At 44.3% G+C, this 14416-nt stretch overlaps 1 protein-coding gene across 3 annotated transcripts in view; it reads left to right on the top strand.

Annotated features, from left to right (window-relative positions):
* Positions 1–14416, top strand: part of SIPA1L2 (signal induced proliferation associated 1 like 2) — a 246090-nt gene that overhangs the window by 32616 nt on the left and 199058 nt on the right. For all 3 annotated transcript variants that reach the window (XM_087776144.1, XM_087776142.1, XM_087776143.1), the window contains exon 2: positions 1055–1253. The gene's annotated coding sequence lies outside the window, so the exon portion shown is untranslated. The remainder of the gene's footprint in view (positions 1–1054; positions 1254–14416) is intronic.

The raw sequence follows: 14416 nt of genomic DNA on the forward strand, positions 1-14416 counted from the left end.
CGCTTCAAGCTGTCCCAAATTCTCACTTCAGCATTAAGTTGTGCATAAACACTTGCCTGGCTGGAAAGGCTTTTCTTCACGGCACGCTTTCCCGATGCAGCGGTCCCAGCAGCATTGTCCCCAGCAGAGCGTGTCCCACGTGTTTTGCACAGCAGCATTTCCATATTAACCGTGTGCTGTGGGACGCCATGGAGCTGCTGCTCTCCGGCTGTTCGCCTTTCAGTCCCACGCTCCTCCGTCTTCTGATGTATAGCAGAGAACCCGTGTACTTCACTGCAGTTTAACTGAATTACTCTTGTGTCACCCAGGCCCAGTAATGCTATAAAGGCTGGTTAACATATATATGAAAGCCATGGCTCACCACTGCGCTTTCTGTGACACATGCTCTTGTCAAAGGCTTTCATCACACAAAACCATTAAAAAGTCATGACCGCTACTGAAAAGATCCAGAAACAGGGCTAACAAGTAAAGAAATCAAGAAGCGGCCCCCCCTTGGGTTTCGGATGGGGAGGGGAATCTCTTGATTTAATCACTTTTTATTTTCTACTCCCCCTCAGCACACGGTGCTAAAGCAGTTAATGCCTCACTGGGTACACACTGAAGGCCTCTTGCTGCCAAACACCTGCAATCAGTAGCTGATCATTTGGCTGGGAAGTCAAAGGCAAGACACACGCAATGCTGAAACCGCAGCACCCCCTTCTCTGAATGCCACAAAGCTGCAGGAGGGGCACCCCACGGTGCCTTAGGGTATACCGTAAGCTATAGGGTGCCTGTTTGTCTTACGTGTGGTCAACAATTATGTACAGAGAGTCTCTGTGGAAAGGATCGCGTCCCCCAGGATCGGAGATAGCGTTCTACCCGTTGTGAAAATAGGATGATGACGACAACACTGCTGAAACGCACTGAAGGCCAATTTGCAATATGTTGCTCGTATTGTTCACTCGAGCAATTATTATAATCCATTTGCCTGTAAATGTGCTTTCTGTTGTTGTATCATTAACCTTAACAATGTCAACGTGCTCCTCATATGTGGTTCCATTATACGACTTCACAGGGTAAGAGCACGGAACGCGTCTCATACGGGGAAGACCGTTCACAGCCCAAGCTTTACTGATGCCTGAGGAGAACATCAAATCCTATGGACGGAGCCTGGCTGCGGAGAGGCGCTTGCTTCGCTGCAGAGGGAAATGGGGAGCTGTTTAATCTGCCACTGCCCGACTGCTGCGGGGGAAGGAGGATTTTCTGCCAGAGGTGTGAGTCCTGGTAAAAGGCCACATCCCGGGGGAGCGGTGGTGTCTGCAGGGTGGTTTGGGCAGAGCAGCCGCAGGAGCACGTGGGAGATGTTTCTTTCCTCTTGTGTTCATCAGCATTACTCCCAGTTAGTACCTGTGGAAGTGAGAGAGGAGATGAACCATGTTTTCAAGGTTTTGTGCTTTTCAGAGTGCTGTGAATGTGAAGAGGGTTTTTTGAGGCTATTAGCCACTTACATATATAATAGAAATGAAAAAATGCAGATGAGCAACCTCAGACTGTTCTCTTCTGCACAGAGGTCTGCTTTCAGGACTCGGACTGTATATAGAGAGTCTTTACAATCAGCTAAAATTTAACACAAAATATAATTTGTAAACATAAGCTTTTTTCCTCTCACAGCTCACAATATAGCAATGAAGTGGGTATTATTTTTCACTGATGTAGGAAAAAGCTTAATACTGGTTCTCTTACGTCCACATAAAACAAGCTGGTCATTTCCAGTGGGATTATCATCAAGAAGTTTTCTATGTAAAGATGGCTATTAGTTACTGTATCCAAGATTTCTAAGTAGATTTAATACTATCTACTTATCTAAAGGCCCAGAGAACACTGGCCCTTTAAACAAAAATTACATGATGCTGAGGGATTTGAGAAATTACTGAGCAGATGTCTTTAGCTAATAGTGTAAGAAAAGGAACGGAATTGCTATCCGAAGTGCAGCAAGGCTGCTTTGCTCTCAGCGCCTAGCTCATGCTGCACAAAATAGCCTCCTTTCGTCAGCCCTACTCCAGCTGCCTCCGCTGAACTGCGCAGAGTCTCGCGTTGCACCTCTGGCTGGGGGCTGGCCTGCAAGTGCCTGCGGGGGGATGACAGGGGTACTTGCAGCTGCACCTTACACCATTTGCAGGAGGGGTAGCCACAGGATATTTTGGGACTTCCTTTATGCAGCCTTTCTTTCTTACGGCACTGATCTAGAGCTGGGAGAAGGGATCTCAGCCTGGCTTTCCGCTTCCTACATTTTGGAGAGTGCCTGATCTCTCAGTGTGTATCTGGAAAATGCAGCTCAGAGGAGGATGCCCAGCTTCATTCATGCAATGTGCTATGTTGCCCCTAATGGTTAGTGATAACTCCTGTGGTAGTCGCTGATGGTCATTTTGGACAGAAGCATTCAGGTACTGTGAGGATGGACTGCAGGCAGACCTCTGGGCACGATGCTGCTCAGTTTCCTACTTTCACCTCTGCCTCTTAAGATGTTAATGATTTTTCTTGGAGCATCTGCATAATATTTCCGATATACGGGAGAGATATTTGACTTTCTAAAAAGGATTGCAATAGGTCACACATTCTACATGGACCTTGTTGAGAATCACTAGCTAAAAGCTGACTCTAGTCATAGCTTTTGGGAGATTTACGCTGGCTTTGGACAAATGTCAGAAGCCCAAAGAGCAGCAAACTTGGGCTGCGGCAGGGATTTGTTCTGAGGCCACTCCATGTCTGACACACGCGCTCTGGTGTCTTTCTTGTGCTTGCTGTGCCTGAGCTGTTACTGTCCCACTTGTCCGCTCCATTCCTTTGTCATAGTTTGTCACCGGCAAATAAGTGGTGGTGGAGTCAAAAAAGAGACCTGTAACCATGTCAGGTGCTAGTGTTGGTGTTTCAGTGCAAACTGCCCTTCGCTGCTGGTTTGCTGTGTGGGGTAGCAGGCCAGGCGCTCACCTGCCTGCTGCCACCAGCTGGGGCGAGGGGACCTATGGCAGTGGACAGGGCTGAAGCAGTTTGCCCTGGTTTGGGGAAGACCCCGTCCTCTAGCCTAGACCTTGGCATTAGTCTCAGCACAGTTTCTATCAGTGCACTCTCTTCTATCTAAATACAAGTGCGGAAAGAAATTAAGAAGTTTTAATTGGCCTTTCAGCGGGCCAGTCACTTAGCATTGTCATCAGGGAGTTGACCATGAGGCTGACAGGACAAGAGGAAATGGTCTCAGCCTGCGCCAGGGGAGATTTAGGTTGGATATTAGGAAAAATTTCTTCACTGAAAGGGTAGTCAGGCACTGGAACAGGCTGCCCAGGGAAGTGGTTGAGTCCCCATCCCTGGAGGTATTTAAAAGACAGGTAGACGTGGTGCTTAGGAACACGGTTTAGTGGTGGACTTGGCAGCGCTAGGTTAACGGTTGGACTTGATGATCTGAAAGGTCTTTTCCAACCTAAACGATTCTATGATTCTATGTTTGCCAGTGACCCAAAGGGGGGCAGAGTCCTCTCTCTCTCATTTAGCCTCCTATAGACGAATGCTTCTGCTTTTGTGCCTGGGTGCTGCGGGGGTCCGGGTGATGCAGCTGGGTGCAGCGCTACCTGCGAGCAGGAGGACCGACAGGCCTGGGCAAGGCGGCTCATCCCCCTCTGCTTAAACCCTACCTGATGAGCACTGCTCTTAACCCCATGCTGTTTCGCTTATCAGCTGCAAAGGGATCATTGATGAGATTCTCAAGGCTAACTAGAAGACTGAGCTGTCTAGCTGCCATTGAAATTAATGACAGTTATACGGCTAAACCCTCCAGCTGGCTTTGGGAAAACCAGCTTCTCCCTGTCTGTGCTTGTTTACTGGAGGGGATTGCTGTAAGAAGTTATAAAGTAGCAGAGAATGCAGTAGTATTCAGTTGCTGTAGAAGCTAAAGAGAATTAGATGCTCTCTTTTTGCCAGATCCCCAGCTGCTGTAAACTGGCTGTTCTCTGCCAAAGTCAATAAAGCTATACCAATTTGCTCCAGCTTAGGATTTGGATCTTTCAGGCTGTATCAGAGTGTCTGCTGTTTCCGTTTGCAGGCAGGTGAAACGCTAATGAATATGGAACAAGATCTTGCAGTCAGGGGATTTTAATAAATAAAAATATATTAACAAAAATCAATGCAGGGCCTTGCGCCTGTCAGCATTTGTTCTGTTTTCTCCCCCCTCCCCATTCCTTCTTTGTTCACTGTGATTGCATCTGCATTGCTATGGTAACTAATGAATGATTATTTAATTTACCAATCTCTGGATGCGGCAGTTTAGTGTTTAAAATATTCCACTGCTGTCTGTCATACACATAGGCACAAATATACAGGCTGTCACACAGGAAAAACTACAGGTGCTTGATATTCTTATTTTAAGCTAAATCTGTTTACCTGTCTCTTCAAATGGGACATGGGAGCTTTATCTACTGTGGCGATGACCACAAGCTAAAGAGTATGTGCAGATAAACATAGTTGTGTTATTTCATGTTTACTGTCAGTATGTGTCAGATGTCAGCCAGCACACCTGAAATGAAGGCAGCACCATTTACATCCCAGAGGATTTCTGCCCAGCTCCCAGGTCTTAAGAGTTATTGCATGTTCACAGGAATTTTTCAGAAGAAAAGTGGTATTTCACGTTTGTAAGAGCCAGTCTGAAACTGTTGTTTTGAAGGAATGAAAGGGGAAGAAGAACTGTCACTGGCTTTTCAAAGCGACGTTGGGCCTTCAGCCATCTGAAGTCTTCAAGAAAAGGATAAGTAATTGCTGGAGGAGTGCTAGGGCAGCTACATGCTCTTCCCTGGGGCTGATGTAGGTGGGGACTGACTGGAAAAGGTAGATCAGCATCTGCTTTCATCATGTTTTCTCCCAGCTCTCTACCTATTTCAGGGCTTTGATGAGCTGATTTTCAGGAGATCCCTGGACACCCAGGTACGTTTTTGCTTGGAGGGGACTTCAATTTTATCCTATCCTAAAGAATTGTGCAGCTGACTTTTAATCTGCAAAGGGAATACTTTCTCAGTAGAATATACTCCTGCTAAAGATGAAGCAGGTAGTTTTAATAAAGTTACTGGTTTCTTTTTTTTTTTTCTGTGGCTGCTTGAGGAAATGGGGGTGAAAGAGTGAAGGGACAAGAGTGACAATATACATCCAGGCATAGATATGCTCTTATGCCTGCTGAGCAGCTGCAAGAGAAGTGACATGTTTCCCTCCTGGAGGTGGTGGGACCTGAGACGTGACCATTTCAGAGGCACCTTGCTCAGGGCCTGGGGAGGAAGGTTTGCCTGGACTTGAGGAGAAGGAGGAGATTTCAGGTACTCTGGGAAAAGCCGTGAGAAGTTTAATGCTACACAGTCCTCCAGCTCTGCTCACGTGGGAAAACACAGCAAAGCGGACTGTGGAAATACTCTGTTGCCCATGGGCTGCAGGAGGTAGCCTGCTTCTTTTGCCCATCCTGGGATGCTCAAAGATAAAAATTCCAAGCTGCAGGCAGTTGTTCCCACCTCACTTAGCTGGGACGTGCACATATGTATATACGCACAATGTATTTGCAATGGCACAACTCAGAAACAGCTGTTTTGCGTACGTGAAGCTGAAGTCTCCTGGGTATGCTCCACTTTGCCCAAACCCTGTCCCCAAGAGCAGCTTTTGACATGACGGCTACGCTTCATTGCGGTTTCATATCTGAAACAGCAGGACCAAGGACTCCTAAATCATGTCCTATTGTTGATATATAAGTGTGCAGTGATTCAGACAGGTAGTTTTATTGCTGGTTACATGAAACAATAACTGGTTGTATGATGGCCCCCGGTTAACCTGTGGTAAGGTGAAAGCAGGGGCACTGGGCTAGAATGAACTGTTGTATTCCAAGGTTGATTTAAGGCTAAAATGGGACCTAGATCCACCCAAACTGCGAAACTGTGTGGTCCCTCTGCAACAAATGTTTCATTTTATTGCGCATACCCGAAGCAGGCTGCTTTAAAAAAAAAAAAATCTCATTCCTGTATCCTGATCCCCCCTGAGCATGAAGCACTGATAAAGAGACGGGAGAAGTGTAAACCATGCAACTTCTCAGCTCCGGCAGCTCTCTCCCTCTAAGTCGATATTAAACCTGGATCTCTGCTCCCAAGCTCCAAGGAGCCTCATTTATTCTGGGCTTGCTTTAGAAGACCCTACAGTTCAGGATGTGCCCATTATGTGCTGCACCACTGCTCACCTGGAAACCACTGACTGTCCCAAACGAAAATGATGGCCATCTTACAGGGATGAGTCATCTCTAACAGCTGGGTGAGAGACGATTTTTCTAGTTGTACACAACTGTAAGGTTTAAAAAAAACCAAACCCTTTTCTGTTCTCTACAGGGCTGAAACCAAGTTCCTTCTGTTTTTAGGAGGAAAAAATGCAGAAAGAAAGATCCTCACTTAGTATAGCCAACAGTTCATTAATCAACTCACATCAGGTGAAAAAGATTCAACTTTGCCGGCCTCCCACATTCCAGAAAAGTGCTCTAACCACAGAAGTATCAGGGATCTCCTTTGCAATCTTCAATTTTTCATGCAAAATGGAGCGGTGCCAACCTGTGAAAGTGAGAGGCTGACTTTGGTAGGTAGTTAATAGCTTGGTGATTTATAGTACCTGCCTAGTACACAGGGGTCCTAAGTTCAGGTCTGTGAGAGCCCAGGGCTTTAGGCTATTGTTGATTCTAAGCCTCTCTTGGGTTTTGACCATAAATCACACCCTAGAGATGAGAAATATGTCCTGGCAAAAGTTCTGGCAATGCTACTATGTTTCCCTGCAAAACACTTGTTTCAGTCACTTGCTACTTTCTGATACAAAAATATTTCATTGAAGAACTTCATGAACTATCTCTAAGTGTTTGGCAGCATTGGAACTTTCAAAGAGCTCAGAAAAATGAAATTAATTTTACTGTGTCTTGGATTGCAAAATCTTTTGGTAGGCTTCCAAAGACCTTTTTTTTCAGGGTAGTCCATTTTATATGGCTTGGTAGTATCTGACACACATCTTCGATACCTTAGCTCTCCAGAGGACTTCGGGACACAAGACCCTGGTGCACTGTGTAGTAAAAAGAAAGAGAATTTCCAAAGCATGAAAAATTTATGCTTCTATGTGGATGAAAAGTGAGAGGAAATAGCTATTTTCTCTCATTTTTAGTACAGCAAATTAAGAGAAATCTATTAGAGTACTTGATGCCAGAGAAGGGTTTGGAGCTGGCTGATGACAAAGGATAAATTTGGTGGCTTTACTGGGATCCATGTAGGCAGATTAAAAATGCATCAACTGTAAAAGCAGAGGCCATTCCAGTGTCTGCGGTGACCTCCAGTGTAGCACAGACCTGGGATTTGCCTGCTGAGCTGGTTGGGAAAGGAGAAGGTGCCCTGCTTTGCTTCTTCCTAATGGATACCATCTGTAAAGTGTTGTTCTTCTTGCTCCTAAGCAAGCTGCCCTGCTTGTTTTCTCACCTGAGGACTCTCCTCAGAAGAGGTCTGCTCAGAGGGCTCCTGTGTGGGATTTCTCAGCTCTTAAACAAATGAGAAAGGTTGATGAATCTTTAACAAATCCTTCCCTTCAGCTGTTTGTCAGACTGAGGAGATAAATAACACTGGCAGTCCCATCCCAAGTGCTTTTGCCCGAGACAACTCTTATCTCAGTTACTAACAGAGAAGTGGCATTTTTTATTTTGCCCGAGAGACTCACTTAATCCATTCTTGGCTCCTGGCTGCAACCCATCATCTGGGATTTGAGTTCCTGGTTTCAGCAGGTGGACACAGAGCTGACTGAGGGCTACAAGACAACGCTTGAGCCTTACTTTTATGAATAAGCCTAGCAAGAAGGTGGCAGAAGCGGAAAGATAATTTAATCTGTTTGTCTGCTTGTGGGTACTGTACTAATGGGGAGAAAATCGATTTAGGTAGAACGGTGAGGATGCTGTAGGCAGACTGAATCCAGGAGCAAGAAAGCGTGGTCTTGGCAGTAACGCTGTAAGCACTGACCAGAAGGATATTTCAAGAGGACTGTCTGCTGTTTGCATGCAGCGGATTCACGGGGAGAGCATTTCCTTCTCCCCACACTGAGACTTTCTCTGTGCTGAACAGTAGCAACGTGGTGCAGAGATGGCGCGGTGGCTCAGCCCTGCATATGGGAGGCATGCACTTGGCTTGTGTCAGCCGGGCATTTTAGCACAGATGCTGTGTTGCCCTGCGCTGGCTTTGCTTTTGCTGGCTGTGGAGCCAGCCGAGACTCCCCCAGCTCAAGCATCTCTGCTCCACACCTCCATGCACAACGGAGGCATTTCCTTGGAGGTGAGGGAAAATCCTTGGGGGACTGCCTGCATGTGTGCATGGGTCTATGACTGTTCTGTGTGCAACTGATCTGTTTTGTGCATTGCGATGAGGCCTGAAGTGTTGTCTCTGTGCCATTGGCTTCTCCTTGGGTTTGAGAAAGAGTGAGCTCGCTAGCTTACATATTTTTATCTTTACTTAAATATCCTTAAAATAAATCTTTTACTTAACTGTCTTTACTTAAAACTCCAGTGTTCATGACTAGAGTCAGCATTTGTAGTTTGTTTTCTACTTGGGAAGCACTGATAAATCATGAACAAGGGCATAAGGGTCCTTTTACTTTCTGACTACGAGCTAGCAGAGCTAGGCTTTGTTTGTAAGCTTCTGAAGTAGCCAGGGACACAAGAGAGATGAGTACGCTTTAATGTTGTTCCTCTCAAGTGTCACCTTGGGGTGACTTCTTACTTATAAAACTGCTTGGGGTTCTCTCAAGCTAAGATTGCTCCAAGGCAACATTTTTGATCAGGCACGACAGTGAAGTACATCCATTGAGGCATAATGTTGTATGTGTCCTGCACAATAAATAGCAGGCGGATACAGGGATGATCCATGGCAAATCACTGTGGGCTATCACACGGCACTGCCGGCTGTCCCACGGGCATCCTGGGGCAGCCGGGACGTGCCAGTGGCCTCCCCCAGTGCTAGCTGCCAAACTGGGGTGCAAGTTTCAAAGGTAAAAGGAGCAATGTTCTGAAATGCTGGTTCCGTTTTGTCTGTCTGTTGGACTTTCATTTATTTCTTAACACTTCAGCAAGAAACAGCTTTGCTTTGCTTTTCCCCGCCCATCGCTGGCTGTCTATTATTGCCTGGTGTGAACATTTTCAGTACTCTTTCCTTCTTCTTGCCAAGTACAGTAACAGAGGAAAGGGGAACAGACTTATGCTGGTGGCAGTCTCTCTGTGCCTCCGCTTCTTTGCAGAATGGGGAAATGATGCTGCTTCTTTTTGCCATTTTTTGCCACACCGTGTTGAATTGCCACTCTATGCTGAGAAAAAAACAGACTCATCGTAATTTTCCCTTTTGCCACCAGTGGGTTGTAATACTGCAGTGTAAAAGCCTGAATCCGTTTCCAAGCTGATGGGAAAAGGAATGTACTGGCGAGCCAGAATGGTGTGTACTGAGCACAAATAATGGTCGATATACAGTTTAAACAGTATATTTAAACACGAGTTTCTGTCTGAACATCAGGAAACACTTTTTTACTGTGAGGGTGACTGAGCGCTGGCACAGGTTGCCCAGGGAGGTTGTGGAGTCTCCATCCTTGGAGACATTCAAAAGCCGTCTGGACATGGTCTTGGGCAACCAGCTCTAGGTGGCCCTGCTTGAGCAGGGGAGTTGGATGAGGTGACCTCCAGAGGGGCCTTCCAACCTCAACCCTTCTACGATCCTGTGATTATGGACTTTAGGCTGTTACAGCCATAGTTCTGTCAGGTCACAAGGGAGATAAGGTTTGTGAGTAGGGTAGTATTATTTTTTAATACACCAATAATATTGTTAGGAAAAAATGGACAGACTTTTGGACACAAGCTTTCATCACGTTCTACGTGCCTAAAATCTTGGGTATATTTATAAATACAGTGGCTGTTTTAATAAAAGATACTGACTTCATCCACAAAATTTTTTGGCTTAATATAAACACACGCATACAATGCAGATCTTGATAGCCCTCAGAATTAAGGAGAAAGGTAACTAATAGAAATTTAGAACTTACGACTGTGAGCCATGATCAGCAAATGTGCACCCAGACCAGAATGACCTCTCCCTGATACCAATAGCTGCTTTTTCCAGAGGAAAGCCCTCAACATTCAGATGTGGAAATGGAAAGTCCCCAGGAAATAGAGGAAAAAGGGTTGTTCATTGCCAGTTTGAGTCAGTTTATCAGACAGTTGCTTCTAGTTAATATAGTCCATTATGCTGAGATATAAATGGTCTGAAGGAGTAGGGAAATTTTTAGCAGAATTGTTGCATTAGGCTTTTTGAATCAGCTAAGTAGATCCTTACAACATAGATGTGACCAAAAAGATACTCCACTGAAAAATATGAGTCACAAGCATGAAAAATTTGCAAGATTTAAGCAAGTGGGATGCTCATTCATCAACTCTGCAAAATATGTAGCAAAGCAGGGGCTACATTGCAACTTTCAGATCAGTGCTGCTGGAAATTGCCTAACCTACAGGCAGTCGTTGGAGTCTCCGCTTCCTCAGCCTTGCCATTTAGTCCTGTACCTACCTAAAGTATTTCTGACACATTTCCACAATATTTAAATAGCGCCTCCTCTCAAATATGACCAGTTTGCCAGAAACTGATGCCCCCCTCCAGGTAAAGCTGTGACTTGGTGCCAAAAAAGATTGACTTGAGGGGAACAGACCCAGAGATGCAGAGGTGTGTAAGACAGGAAAAAAAGAAAAAGTTAGAGAGGCCATTTCATGGCTTGCAGATTGACTTCTTTAATGACATTTTCATTAACAGTTCTTGCTGCTAAATGCCATTGGTTTCTCCCTTTAGAGCTGTCTGCATTAATAAGGTGTGACTCTACTGGGAAGTGATTTATATAAAACGTGCTTCTCTCATTACAGACAGGAGCTCTGTGCTGGGCCAGAGAGAGGAGAAGGAAGCCAAGTGCACTCTGTAAATGAAGGGCAGTTTCCGATGTTGGGCCATGAGCACCCACGAAAAATCTCCCTCCCCTCCACCACCACCCTGGCCTGAAATGTTTCTCAGCGCAGAGTCCATACCGCATCCAGGCGAATGTTTTTACACAGATCTGGCACAGAGTATTGTGGTGGAGAGGCCGGGATCAGCTGATGCAGGTCAACACTACAGAGAAGCTGTACACAGGAGTAACCTCAGCTTCCCCTGAAAGGCCTTTTCTGCATGTTTTATATGACTTCTGCAGTGCAAAGCGGCCAGGGCCTCTGATCAGTCTTCTGCATTTCTCCAGCTTTAAGTGTCATAGAAATAGGTTTGTATTTTGTGGTCTGTCAAGTTCCAGACAGATACCAATGTGAAAACATGACAACTAGGAAACAGAAAATGAAATATCACTTTTTTCCAACTTCATAAAAAAAATATTTATTTAATTTCTTCCTAAATATGGCTGGGACTTTACATTATGGCTTTTTCTCTAAGTTGGATACACGGCAGCCTGGACCATTTGTTGCTAAGTCATCCCCTGCGTGCCTTTTTGTTATAGATGAAATGGTTTATGTTGACTCATAAATAAAGAGATGTACAGCTTCGTAGCTTCTTCCCACAATGTTGCAATAAATTAATAGGAAACATACTGCTGAGACTGTGCTCTCAAAGTGGATTCCAGTTAAAGCAGATACCAAGTGAGATCTCAGTTAAGTTGAGCTTTCTAAGAGTTAGTGATCTAAGCTGTCCAGTGTGTGCTTTCCTAGAGGGAAACAGTGACCTCCAAAATGGCTCAGCTCTCGTATCTAAGCCACCTATTTTAAGATGAGATTAATTGTTTTCTGAGGGTTCTTGTCTCTGTCCATTGACTATGGTGAAAGATACAGGTGACTTAGCTTAGATCTGAAGAATTTCAAAGGGTATCTTGGTATTTTGAGGGATTTTTTTAAGAGACGATGGAATGTTTTGGAGATGGAAGTAAAGCTGCCATGAGTTCAGTTTCGTTTTATATTTTCATTTATATTTCATTTATATATATTAAAAAATTACACACACTTAGCATGTTTTAAAGTGAAACAAAGATAAGATTGTCCATAAAGAGTCCTTGAAAAGGCAAAAATAATCATCTCTTGCCTGTGGTGGACACTTATGCCATAGAAATTATGTTGTGGATACGGACGAGAACTTTGATTTCTGAAAAATAACATCTCAGACCACTGGGAAGTTGCTTATAGGAAAACAAGGCATTATTTGTACGTTATTAAGTAAACCCTTTCTGTTTCTCACATCTCCATGGAAATAGATTTGTTCAGCTCATTAGACATAAACACTTTGCTGGTGCTTCCAACAGGAGGACTAGCCTGACGATGCCATTAAGAATCAGAGAAGAAATCAAAGACTTTGGAAGATAAGCACTTTTACTTCGTGAACCCTTGTTAATTTGATAGTTGGAAATTAAGGACTATGGATGAAAACTTACACTGGCAACTGGATCCATCTCACAGAAAATGCCGGTAAAAATTCAGTTCCTGCTTTTTAATTGCTAGGTTTGATTTTGGGGCAGTAAGGAGAGCAGTCTTGCGTTCTTGGTCATGATGTCTTCTGTGAAACTACATGCAGACCAAAGTGATTTGTCCACATTGATTTATTTGCTGAGTTCAGGCTTGTACTTGTAGTACTGCACCCAAACTATCCTTTCAGCAGAATAAATTATAAAAGCTGCAATTCAAATTTTTTCACATTTTGCCTTCCTTTACCTAATTTATACATCAGCTAAAACCATTGAAATCTAAAAAGTAAAGTATCCCTGATTTCCCTGGGGGATTGTGCAGATCAACGTTTCTGGGAAGTTGACTGAAATGTAACTGTAAGCTTTTGATTCTTTAAATAGCCTTGATGAAATGTTAACAGTTCTTCTGTATCGTATCTTTAACAAAGCGGGAAGATTAGAAGTGAGGTTTGGCTTCAGCAAATCATATTGTTGTCTTTTAAATTAGTTCTGCTGTGGGCATGGTGCCTGTAGTTTGCTTAATCTGTTAAACCTTTTTTGGTAAATTAATATTTTGGACAATGATGAATATAAATAATTTACATCTACAGCTTTCATGTTGTATGTTTGCTGAGCTGGATTTGCAAAGGCATCAAGCCAGGATGTAATTCCTGGCTTTATTAGGTTATGAAACAAAATCTAGCCAGAAGATATAATGTCCTTAAGCTGTAACATCATCAGCAACAGACAGACCTTAATGCTGCTGGACCTAATGGAATTAGATTTCATGTATGCTTAATGAATGCAAATGCCACTTAATTTTTACAGCTTGAGTTGTAATACATTGCATGTGACACATCTGCTACTGGAAAAAATATTCAGATGTGTGATTCTTACACCCAGTGTCCAATTTCAGCACTGTAAAATGTATCCTCTTAGGGAAGAGGGAGTGGAGAAACATGCCAGCAATATTACTGCATAATTTAAAGCAGCCATCAAAGAGAAATATTAAAATATGCACCAGGCAATTACAAGCGTTGTATATGTTTTTATTCTCCTTTGCTGCTGTTCAACAAGGAGTAGTAAAGAGATTTAGAGCAAGTGGCAACCATAGCAACAAGGAATTTTCAGTTCAACCTGGTGCTGTATAACTTCTGGCAGAGAAGCACATTTCAGGATACTTCGTCAAGTGTTGATTCTTCCGAAAGATATGTGCAGCGTTTTCAGTTCTGCCTCTTAGGCACTGGTCCCATAAAGATGTGTGAGAGCCAATTTCAGTGCAAGCCCAAGCAGAAGCGATTACAATTGGGTTACGCCAGAGCTGGTCATGCTGCTTGTTCAGCGGTGGTTCCTTGGGTTTGTTAATTATCAGAGATAAGTCCCATTCTGCTCTCTGTGAGAGAGGAGGGAAATAAATGTGATGTGGAAGAAGGTTTCTGTCCCTTCCCAGTCCCCTGCTCCGTCCAGCTGTGGCTGTGAGAAGTCCCAAGCAGAGCTTTGCTCCTCTGGCTGGTCGTACCAACTACCCTGCTCTGGGGGGTACAGAGGGCTCCCGCAAGCACAGCTCCTCAGGAGTGGCAATTACCAGAGTGACTGTGTCCTTAGACTCATTTGTGCTTTCTAGCACGTCTGTTTTGCTTGCAGACAGCTAGGCGGGCATTGACCCTGAAAACAAGTCAGTGGAATCTCAAGGGGAGTATGGGTGGTACGCAAAACTCAATCATGTACGCAAAGAGCCCAGAAAATGTATTCAGTTGATGAGGGTCTGGGGGTTTTTCAAAGACAGTCCAGTGCTTAGTCACTGTGCATTTTACAAAATAGAGTGGGTATGCATAATATTCAAGATTATGGCAGATATAGTGGTCACAGAGAAGTCTGCCTACTGGTCACAAACTAAGCTGTGCAAACTCAGAAGGAT

This window comes from Nipponia nippon, unplaced genomic scaffold, assembly GCF_047370975.1.
Source record: "Nipponia nippon isolate SJK-2023a ecotype South Korea unplaced genomic scaffold, ASM4737097v1 scaffold_4, whole genome shotgun sequence".
Taxonomy (NCBI): Eukaryota; Metazoa; Chordata; class Aves; order Pelecaniformes; family Threskiornithidae; genus Nipponia; species Nipponia nippon.